The 11611-nt window shown below is 32.3% G+C and overlaps 1 protein-coding gene across 3 annotated transcripts in view; it reads left to right on the top strand.

Moving 5' to 3' along the window:
- Positions 1-6606: 6606 nt before the first annotated feature.
- LOC147382484 (uncharacterized) overlaps positions 6607-11611 on the top strand; it is a 17715-nt gene continuing 12710 nt past the window's right edge. Inside the window, exon 1 of one of the 3 annotated variants that reach the window (XM_086429461.1) lies at positions 6607-6654. The gene's annotated coding sequence lies outside the window, so the exon portion shown is untranslated. Of the gene's footprint in view, positions 6655-6709; positions 7052-11611 lie in introns of those variants that run through there. The other 2 variants (XM_086429463.1, XM_086429465.1) reach the window with 2 other exon arrangements.

Here is an 11611-nt window from a genome sequence, read left to right as displayed (position 1 = left end):
CCCTAAAATTGACGTCATTTTCGTTTTGACAATATTTTAACTTTTTGAACTCCAAAAATGACAAGTAAATAGTCAATTTTCTATAATTTTTCGTTACGAACTCAATGGTATGATCAAATCTTAACAATTCTTTTTCCAATAAAAAGTCATTATTTTAGCTTGGTCCGACTCAAAAATCAAGAGTTTTGTAACTTTTATATTCGAACTCGTATTTTAATGTGCTTATAGGCTAAAATATATTTTTTCACCATTTTGAATCCAATGGTGAAGTTAGATTTCATTAAAAATGACCAGAACAAAATCCTATAGTTTTACCCTAAGTCCTACTTTTAAGATTTTTTTAAAATTCAACTATTTATTTTTCCTTGAAATATAAATTAAAATCTTGAGGTTTTACATTTTCTGTTTTCAAATACGGAAATTATTGTCATCCATTTTATCTATTTTATAATGGTCATTGAAACATTTTCCAGAAATTTCTTAAAATATATCATATGAAATATCATAAGAGATGTGACAATTATTATTGTTAAATAATAAATTAAAATAAAATAACGAACTTACAATTTTTTGCAATTTATCCTAAAGAACTTTGGCCTGAAACTTGTTCAAACGTCTGCAATGTAATTGCAAACTAGGTTGATTTTTCAGAATCTATTAGGAAAAAATCTCCTCAATTCTGTATTTTTAAATCTCCATGCAATCACAATAGATGTCCTCCTGACAATCGTTGTAAAGTACTGATCTTAGTTAAGGTTCTATCCGGAATACTAAACTAATTTTTTTGAATTTCAAAGTGATTACTGTAATACCCTGAATTTTTATATTTCAAATAAATATACTGACCTTGATAAATATCAAAGGTTTGGATTTTACTACAAATGTAAAACTTCTAGTAGTCTAATCCATATGAAATTTTTGATTCATAGGAAAATTGAAATTGGAAGGTGTTGGTTTAACAGAGTTAAAACTCATTTTATTTGACAGTCCAAATGACAGCGAATTTGAACCAAAACTTAAGTCTAGAAAATTATCCAGATTTCTATTTATTAAACACAAAGAAGATAAGGGAGGAAAAGATAGAGAGAACTACTTTCCTTCAAACAAGACTATTGTTGGAATTTAGATCTTATAATGCGTGAGATGTGGTTGTTAGATTTGAGAATTTCAAAAGGATTTTCAAAGAAAAAATAGAGTAAATGATCCTAATGGATCATCTCATATTTTTAAGTATAGGTCAATATTTTTGAAGAGATATAAACATTGGGGTGCCAATAACATTAATGGGTGTCAACTCATTGACTAAATCATTACTTCTCTATGGCCTTAAAATCGAACGACATAGTCTGTTCGTGTAGAGTCCCCAATTCATGTCTCTCTCTAACAAGGCAACATATGGAATTAGTTATAACTACTAGGTAGTTATTTCGTAAGTATGGAATAACCTAATAAGTTACTCCAAACCAATACTAACTACTTATTTATTCTCCTTGTGTAGAAACTATTCCATCATTTTACGTTGTATCATTACCATGGACCAACAATAAAGAGACATGGGATTGTGGAAGAGAATAAGAAATTAAAGAGGGAAAATGGTGGTTAGAGTTAGTTTTGGGTGGTTTTCTAATTGTTTTCTTGATGTTAGTAGGAAGAATTTTTCACTGTAGGATTTTCCCAAATAGATCTCACACCGCAAAATATGCTTATGGGAATATATATAGGGGAATTCTAATGTCTAATACTTCATGGGGACATTAGCATAGTCTAACACTTTTGGTTTTTAATAATACCCCTTCTCGTATTATTTTTTAGTGAAAAATACAATGGTGTATTAGTTTTTTACATAATAAATGCTTGTTTACATAATAAATACTATGAGCATTTAAGTATTATGAATTAAATATCTTTTTTGCAGTAAATACTTTGACAATCAATGCCAATGTAATAAATGTATTTATTACATAAAAGACTAAGGGTATGTGTAATTATACATGGAAAATAGTGTGGAAAATCAATTTCCATGGAAAATGACATTTTTCAAGTGTTTGATTGCACATGAAAATGAAAATTCATTTTCCATCCTAATCAAAAAGTCCACCAAAACATGGATTTCACTTTCCCACCCATATAGGTGGAAAAGTGAAATTCACCCATATTTTCCATCCCCAATTCTTCCCCCACTCATATTTTCTTCTTTCTTACTACCACCACAACCATTATATGAACCTCGTCGTCATCGTCATCACCGTCGCCATCGCCGTCTTTGTCTCTACCATCACCATCTCCAGCCACCTTCTCTCTCTCTCTCTCACTCTTTCTTTTTCTTTCTTCTTCTCCTTCTTCTTCATCCCTCACTTCCTCCGCCACCACCACCACCACGTTTTCCCCCCATCATGCTCATCATCTTTTTCCTCAATTACCTCCATCGTCGCCACCATTACCATCGTGTTCTCCCTTCTTTTCTTCCTCACTTACCTCCACCGCCACCATCTCCGTTGCCATTGTCACTACCGCTGCCACATCCTCCTTCCTCCTCATCTTCTCTTCTTCTTTCTTCTCATATTTTTTCCATGACTTTATCCAAGTAAAATCAAACAATGGAATTTGATTTTCAAACCTTACCTATTTTTCACCACTATTTTTCCATGGATTTCAAATTCCATGAAAAGTCACTTTCTATGCAATCAAACATACCTTAACATGCCCTTGTCTTTTTCACTAAAGACAAAATAAAGAATGATATTGTTGAAAAAATTTACTGGACAATGCTAATGTCTTCATGAGATCTTGGATGTTAGAATTTCTATATATATATATATATATATATATATTAAAATGAAAATGGAAAAAGAATAATATGCAATTGTGTGGAATGGATATCCAATTTCCTATCATGCAATCACCAACATGACAAAAATAAATAACAGTCTCATTCCCATTGCTCATATAAAAAAATAAATAAAAATACAACATTACACTGTGATAACAGAAGGTAAATGTTAACCTTTGATATCCACTCACCAACATACGCAATCAAAGAAAGTCTACACTCTCATTTATAAAACGTAAAACATTGTATCTACAATGCTATTCTTAAAAACTTTAAAATTCAAATCATTTTCTTTCTCAAATTCAACCAATCATACACACCTTTTTGAAATAAATAAAAGTAAAGCTTTCAATCAATTTCAAATATCCAAACTCATTTTATGAAAGTATTTAAAGAATAATGACAAAAAATGGTCAAAAATATATTATGTTAGCAATCTAGGTCAAAATCATCGATGGGTGGTCAAAGTTGTGGAAATTTAGTTCAATGTCATAAAATGTCATATTTTAAAGTCTTTTAAATAGAATATAGGTTTTTTGAAATGAAAGTCTTAAATGAGATATTTGACATCATGTAATTTTCAAAGCCTAGTTCAAACAAAATGCCCAAGAAGATAGGGGTTGAAAATCTGACAAAACTGTCGAAATTCACATTTTGTTCTTGGATACAAAAATTAGCTTTTGATTATTTGAGTTTTGCATTTTTTTTAAAGCATTTTTATTGAATCCAAATGGGAGGTATTCCTTATTTTTATTAAATACCTTAAAATGACATTTATTTAAATATTTTTAATGAAAAGAAGATGCTGAAAAATTTATATGCTAGTAGAATAAAATGGTATTGAAAAGTACGTTGAATTGGATTTCTACTGGTGGAAAGTGATGGTAGCTACTGATGCCACTGGTGGTATGTGTTGGTGCCACCTACAAAGGCAATGTAATATTTCCAGCGGTACAATAGGACTTGAAGCAACATTAATTTTTGTTTTTGTTTTATTCTTCTTCGATTTTGCCCCAAATTCATCCAAACTTTCAAGAGTCAATTCTAAAATATAGATTCACCAAAATAACTTGTTCTAAATATGAGTTTGTAAAAGATAAGTTTACTTCTTCAATTCTTTTTGTAGCTTGTGACAATTTGACCACTTTTCTCTTTTAAACGAAACCTATAAATAGATGAAAGACGAGGTAGAAGGTGGAAGGAGGATAGGATTTTCTCTTAGGTTCATTTTTTGAAGAGAAGAGAGCCTCAATGATAGAAAAATCTGGAATTTCTCTTAAGTTTTGTATTTATAGTGTTCTAGGGATAAATGTCATTTTCGCATTTATATTATTTCGATGATAACTTGACACTGAGGACTCAAAATTTCACAAACTTATACTCTATTTTTAATCATTTTTCGAATTCTAACTTAAAAAAACTACCCCCCCCCCCTACTTTGGGTACAAACTTGTCTCGTAAATTGAGGATTTAGTGACTTTTTCATTTAACATCTGATTAATGTATGTTTATAAGTTAGACTATGTTTTTTAACTATTTTGAATCATTGGTGAAGTCATATTTTTTGTAAAAAAAAAACAATTGTAAATTGAAATCCATATATTTCATCATATCAATATTTTAATTTTTTCTTTCAAAATTCAACTTTTAATTTTCCTCAAGATACAAGTTAAATATTCAGGTCATTACATACATCATCAAATAAGCATGTAGCGAATGAACACACTATTCAATCAAAATATATTTATTTAAATCCTAGAAAATGTGATTACTAACAAACATTAAAATATGCTTCAATTATTAAAATGGAATCTTAGCAAATCATTTATTGTGTTTTGAACTAAATCAATTTTTTTCCAAAATCCACCACATTGATTTGTCCAAAATCTGAGATGACTCTAGCACATTTAGTGACCAACCATCTAATAATTCAACTTATTTTAAAAAAGAAAAAATATTAATAATATAATTATATATAGGGGTAGGATCAACAAACAGCTAAAAAACCCACGCTTTTGTTCTTATATGGGTTAGAAGTTTCAGAATAGATTGATTTTTAGTGAGGATAATCTTCTCACCATCATCCTTACTAAAAATCAGCCCATTTTGAAACTTTTAACCCCAATTTACAAGTTGAAGAATCGTGGATCGTCCATTTTTTTTTTTTTTTGAATCACTTTCAATGAGGTTAGAAGTTTACAAATGGGCTGATTTTTTGGTAAAAATGGGATCTATGACGGGGAGACCATCCTCACAAAAAATCAGCACATTCCGACTTTTATATATATGGGGCATCCTTTCTATGGTCAAAGGGGTAAAAGCAAAAAAAAAAAAAGTTATGGTGGTAGCAATTTTAATACAGGGAGAGATCGCTGCTTCCCAACCAATGGGTGGGTGAGCCCTCCCACGGGATGAGAACGAACGATTGGGGGAGAAAGAACCTTAGGATCACTGCTGCTTTCGGAAACTAGCTATCCAGCGACTTAAGAGACCTTCCCTCTTGCTCCAGATGCTGTTCCCGGCTGAACCATGGTGCGGTTCAATAGGAAAGGCTAAAGGATCACTCCGACCCTCAAATGAAATTTTTTCTTTGATGAAAATTTTTTTTTTCTATTTATAATTTATAATTGTTATTATTCTAAATATTATACCAGATTGGCCATACCTAATAATATGAATGACTCATTATTCACTCGATTTCTAGGTAATAATCATACCATAAGATTCTATATGAGAGATAGCTACGACCTGCGAACATGATTCGAAAATGACACGGAATTAATTGGTATGGATCAAGCCTAATTGAGTTTAGTGAATTATTGAAATTTGTTAATGTTAAAGGGGGTAAAAAATGAAAAATAATAAAGTGGGTTAAATAGGTAAAATATGAAAGATAATAAAGTTATAAAGGTAAAGTGTAAAAGAAATAAAGTGGGTCCCACAAAATTATAGTTTGATGGGAGAGTTAGGAGTATAAAAGTCAAAAAAACAAAATTCAAAGGCTATTATTAAAGAATTTTGAGATTAACGGGTAAAAAATAAAAAATAATAAAATAGGTTAAAATGGCTAAAAGACGCAATATAGTAAAGTTAGGGATGAAAATAAAGTAGACTGGGCGGGAGGTAAAGTTGTTAAAGTGGGTCCTACACAAAGATTTGTGTCTCACAACTATATCAATTCAGTTGTGATTTATTTTATATATATATAAGATTATATGGACCAAAGGACCATCATTCTCTATAGACCACATGTCACCGTGGCGCCCAAATACACTCCCAAGTGCCTCATATATGTAGAGCATAAATTATATGAACTCTCAAAAAACCATAATTGAAAAAAGAGATTTTTTTTACCATTGGATTTAAATTTTAAATCTTTGAGTTAAATGACCATCCGTTTTTGATGCCAAAACTTACTTATTTTGGGAGGATTTTCTTAAGGGGATTTTTTTTTAAAAATCAAAATGACCTTAGTATTAAATTTAAATATAAAAATAAGGGCATGTCCGCCACTTAAATTTTGGTGCTGATACAAGGCCATTTTGATAAAAAAATCAAGAAAATTACACCGCGTGAATCTTTTTTACTATATAATATTCACACACCTTCCAACCAATGATTTAAATTACAAACAAACCCGTTGATACACGTGCGTTTGCAAATTCCACCTTGTAGTTCAGAATACGAGGGTGATGTGGCATTAGCAAACGTTGGTGTGGCCATAGCAGCTCTCAATAATAACGACTCCCTTGGAAAAATGGTAAAAATCAAGTCCACATGTATTCATCCACTCAACAACAAACAACTGCACCTCGTCTATGTTCGTAAGTCTCTCTCTCGTTCATCATTTATTTATTTAACTTATTTAATTTTGGTTGAATTTAAATTAGCATATGTTTTTCTGATAATCAATTGATCTGCGATATCTCTATCTGAGATTTCAATATCAATTATTCAATCAAACTTTGAGAGAGGTTATGGGCTTTCTTCATCTTTTTCAATTTCTGAAGGAATTTCATAAATTGTGATAGAGGTGTTGTTGGTAATGGTATAGAGTATAACATTGTAGGATTCTAATAGGTATAGGAAGATGATGCTTCCGGACCATCCTCCTTAGGGTCTACACTTTTTTTGTGGTATTTGGTGTGAATCACGAGGACCCTTCAACAACCTTCACATAGGGAGGTCGTCTTCCTCAGGATGACTACAACACCTTTCATAGTAAGAATCCATGGTTACAGGGAAACCCATTTTGGTAAAGTATGTCTGTGTTAATAACATGGTCAGAGGTTCACTTGCCCATTAATTTATTTATTTATAGTGTTATACATTGTTGTTTGGTTCTTAGTTAAACTTCTTTGATTATATTTTATAGTTATGATCCTTATGTTTGCCAATGTAGTTGATGATGTGTTTTATGGTAGTTCCAAACTCCAAACGTTTCGTAAAATTAGCTTCAATGACGTCGTAGTCTCATAAAAGAGCGTATTAATTGAGTAAATCTAAACAGAGTTGAACACCATTTAATGAGGATGGATCTTAGTAGTAGGAATGTTCTATTGAACATGTTGATCCATTTTTGGATCCTGCTAAATTTCTCGACTTTTAATGATGCCCCCGACCCCATTGTAGATCGCTTCCTGACGTTTCCGGTAACCCAGTGATGGTTTCATTGTCGGAACTTTCTGAATGGTCTCATCTCTTTCAAGGCCATTTTCTTATGTCAGTCATTGAATTTGAGGTTTTGTATTACATCTGGTCATAATATAGTTTAAATGCTATTCATGATCTTGCCCTTTCATTTTAGGATAGATAAAGGGATTTTATTAACAAGAAATGACTTTAAATGTTGAAGACTCACCAATCCAACGTAGTGTTTAATTTTTAGTTTTTCAAATTAAGTTACTTGTATGTTAAGTTATACGATGACTATGCTAGTGTATTTATTTGTTAAATTAAGTCTAGTTAGGATTAGTATATCTTAGTTGAATTAGGAAAGGTTCTTTTTTTCCAATTCTATACATTTGTGTTGGGATGGAGAGAATAAAACAAAGAAGCATATTGGAGATTGAGGTGTAAAAGAAGATATGAAGGGACATAGGTATTTTGGGAAATGAGTTCATAGTTGTTAAATAAGCTGATGAGATTTTGAAGGACTACAAGGATCCTACCAATTCTGAAAGTTCACTTCAAAATTTTGAAGCTACAGAATTTGTGGAAGGGAGTTGATGCAAAACAGTGATGCCTAATCTAAAATGATGCATCTGAGGTTAAGGGAGAATCTCTAAAGCTGAAAATATAAATCTAATTCTCACGCAACCACAATTGATACCAATGGAAGTAGAACTTCCGCTAGTTTAGGGGTCACAATTATTGATCCAATTGAAGACTCGTAATCCTTTCGAGGATTTAGAGAAAAGTCTAATGTTCAATGGTTGATTCAAAATTATGTTAATGCACGCGGGAATCAATTTAGGCATAAATACAGATGAACAAAAATTTCCAGAAAAATTTACTTCAAAAGGTAACCTAATTGACTTAATGGGGAGGGTGTTAGGACTGTTTTGAAGGCTCGGTTGATTCTAATTGGAACTAGGGATGATCCATTGGGGTGGAAAATAAAGATGGAAAAGGTTTATGGTGGACTAGGGAGGTGTGGTTGGGTGAAAGGGTATTGTACAGATTGTGGACAGTAAGGTATGGTTGGGTTAAAGGGTGTTGTACTGATGGTAGAAGAGTTTTAAGAAGGTTTGGGCTTGGAAATAAGGTGCAAATGGATTATTGGTATGTTGTAACAAGGTTATAACAAGATGGAAGGGTTTTAGAAAAGGGATGTGTTGGGGGACATCAAAAACTGATAACTATTTTTACACAACCACCCGGATGTTGTCCATTTTTTCATTGTTTTCTACAACACTGCCATAATACGTTGGATTCTGTAAAATGGATGCTATCCAAGAGATGTAAAAATAGTTGTCACTTGTAGATGTCCCCGAGTGCGACCCTTTAGAAAATTGGTTGAGGTGTGCGGTTGGGATTGCTAGGCTATCCAGGTATTGGAAAAGAATTTAGAAATTGGGAGGTATTTTAGGAGTTTTACAGTTGCAATTGAGGTTGGATATGCTGTACAGAGGGTGGACAACAGGTTGAAGGATTAGGTTCAGAGTTTATGGAGGGGTTTTGGATGAAGATGAATAGACCGGGTAGGGTTTCCGTGGTATGATTATTCTCCAAAACAGAAATAAAGAAAAATGAGATATAGAGAATGAGGAATACTATCCTTACCTAGAGTCACACTAAATAACACTTCTATGTGTTGGAGTCACACCAAGGGAACATTGACCTCACAGCATTAATGAGTTAAGTGGCCTAATTGACCTTCTGTATTTTAGTGAATCTGAATCCCCGAACCATAGGTAGTAATTCTTCAAATAATTCACAAATTATACCCGAATTTTCCTGGCAAAAATTCATGACTTTTTGACCTTTATCGAATTAAACACAAAAAACCCTTATTTTATTTTAAAAAAATTATATCTCAATATTACATGATAATATTTTCATTATTCTCTGTTTACACTAAAAGGTTTTACCATTAATCAATCACTAACCACTGTTTATTATCAAATCTCAAGATTATTAATCAACAAGTAAGTTTTTTCACACTTCTATATCTCTTCACTCTCTCCTCTCCCTATATTTTTTGAACAAAAGACTTGGTAACTCAATTAAGTTAGAGAGTATGTGCTTTGCATTATGATTTGTGTTAATAATGCTATTAATCATAAAACATTTATTATGTTCTTAGTATTAACTTTGTTCTATGCTATTTTAGAATAAGAATTAAAACATCTAACAAATATGTGTAGAAGTATCCAAGTGTTCTTGATTTGTAATAAGGATTAAATGTTTGATAAACATGCAAAGAAGTGTCAAATGTTCTTAATTTACAAAATAATGAGATTAAAGATGAAGACTAATTGTAGTGAATGAGATATAAAATAATAAATTTTAAATAGATTGGAGAGTTCTCTAAATATGTGGATATGAGTATTGTGAAAAAATTAATTTTTATACAAGGATTTTTTAAAGTTTTTTTAGAGTGTTTAATTCGAATTATACCCGAATCATGCTTGTATCGCATTTTTGTCATTCTCTGACTTAATGACCAAATTTTTAAATGTATTGCTAAATATAAATTCTGAATAATACTCAAATTAATCTCGTAATGATTTTTTTTTTTCATACACCGAATTGCTAACAATGCCCAAAACAAAGGTTGTCCATCTCGAATCATGATCACCTCTATTTGAATCTAATAGAGGAGGTGGCACATAAGATTTTTTGAATCAAACTCGCAATTGTTGCAAAGACCTCAATGAAGCAAGGAATTCCTATAATGGTAATGAAAGGATCAAGAAATTTACAGGTGACTGGACAATATTCTAAATGTAGGAGTCTTTGTTGGTTTATAAGGAGGCATTCTCTAGGACTTCTCCTAGGGTGGGGGAACCAATAAAGAAGCTTGAGGGAGGGTAGGAAATTTAGATCCCAACTAATCAAAGAGATTCAAATATTGGGAGATAGATTTAAAGAATCTTGCAATGAAATCTTGGGGATCCATGAAGATTAAAATACCCACTAGGGGTATGGCTCAGCAGTAAGACGCAAAAACAGGAGTGTGCTCCTCTTGGTTGTGAGTTCGAAACTGGGCCGTTTCTTGGTTTAAAATGGTACATGTGTGGAGTGGGCTATACATGTACCCATGGACTAGTCCTGTCGGATATGGCTGGCACATGGGTTGGGCTAAGCCCAATTATTGTTTGGTCCACTATCAAAAGGGAAACCATACTCAAAAAAAAAAAAAAAAAAATCTCTTAGAATGTAAGAGGTTTGGGGGATAAAGAAAAGAAAGCATCTATCAAGTCCATGATCCGGATATGGAAACCACAAATTGTAGTTCTTCATGAATCAAAATTGGAAAACTTTGAGAACAAATATTTGGTAGACTTATGGGGGTCTTAGGATAAAGGCTGGTATGCCTTACTGGCAATTAGCTTGATAAGAGGGATAGTAGTGATGTGGGATAAGAACTTAATAGACGCCCTTGACCAATTAGTAGGTGGTTTTTTGGTTTCTATTTTATATAAGTATGAAAGGGAAAATTGTGAGTGTATCTTTGAAGGAGTTTATGGGCCATGTCTGGATTGGAGAGAACCCAATTTTAGGATTAACTGGATGATGAGAGCATATATTGATGTAGGATATCCAGATGTATGTGTCAATTTGGAGAGCTTGTTAGCCATAACAAGTTGTTAGACATTCCATTAAGGTATAGCCTTCACATGCTCAAAAAACCAGGAACATCCTATCATGTCTAGACAAATATATTTCTAATATATCATTCTTAGGAGGAACACTTTAGGGACGTCCACCAAATGTCTAAGGCTAACCCATTTTCTGACCATGTTTCAATTCTTTAGAAGTAGGGAATATCAATAGGTGCCCAATTCCTTGTTTCTTTGAAAATATTTGGTTGTTGTACCGAATTTTGTGGACATAATTCATGAATGGTGGAATTATTTCCCCTTTCGAGGTACTCCGAGCTATTAATTTATGAATAAGCCTAAAGCTCTAAAAGAGAAGTTGTAGAACAAAGACATGTTCGGTAGAGTGGATGAGAAAAAGTAAAAACTGCTATGAGAACTTGAAGGCCTAGACAAGAAGAAAATGACGCATCTCAAGAGAAAAAAATTCGTATAACGGATATTGAGGTGAGTT

Source organism: Akebia trifoliata, chromosome 16 (genome assembly GCF_017979445.1).
Source record: "Akebia trifoliata isolate Shusen 1 chromosome 16, ASM1797944v1, whole genome shotgun sequence".
In the NCBI taxonomy this organism is placed as follows: Eukaryota; Viridiplantae; Streptophyta; class Magnoliopsida; order Ranunculales; family Lardizabalaceae; genus Akebia; species Akebia trifoliata.
Note: the sequence above shows the minus strand (reverse complement) of the source record. Positions and strands in the feature narration are given on the sequence as shown.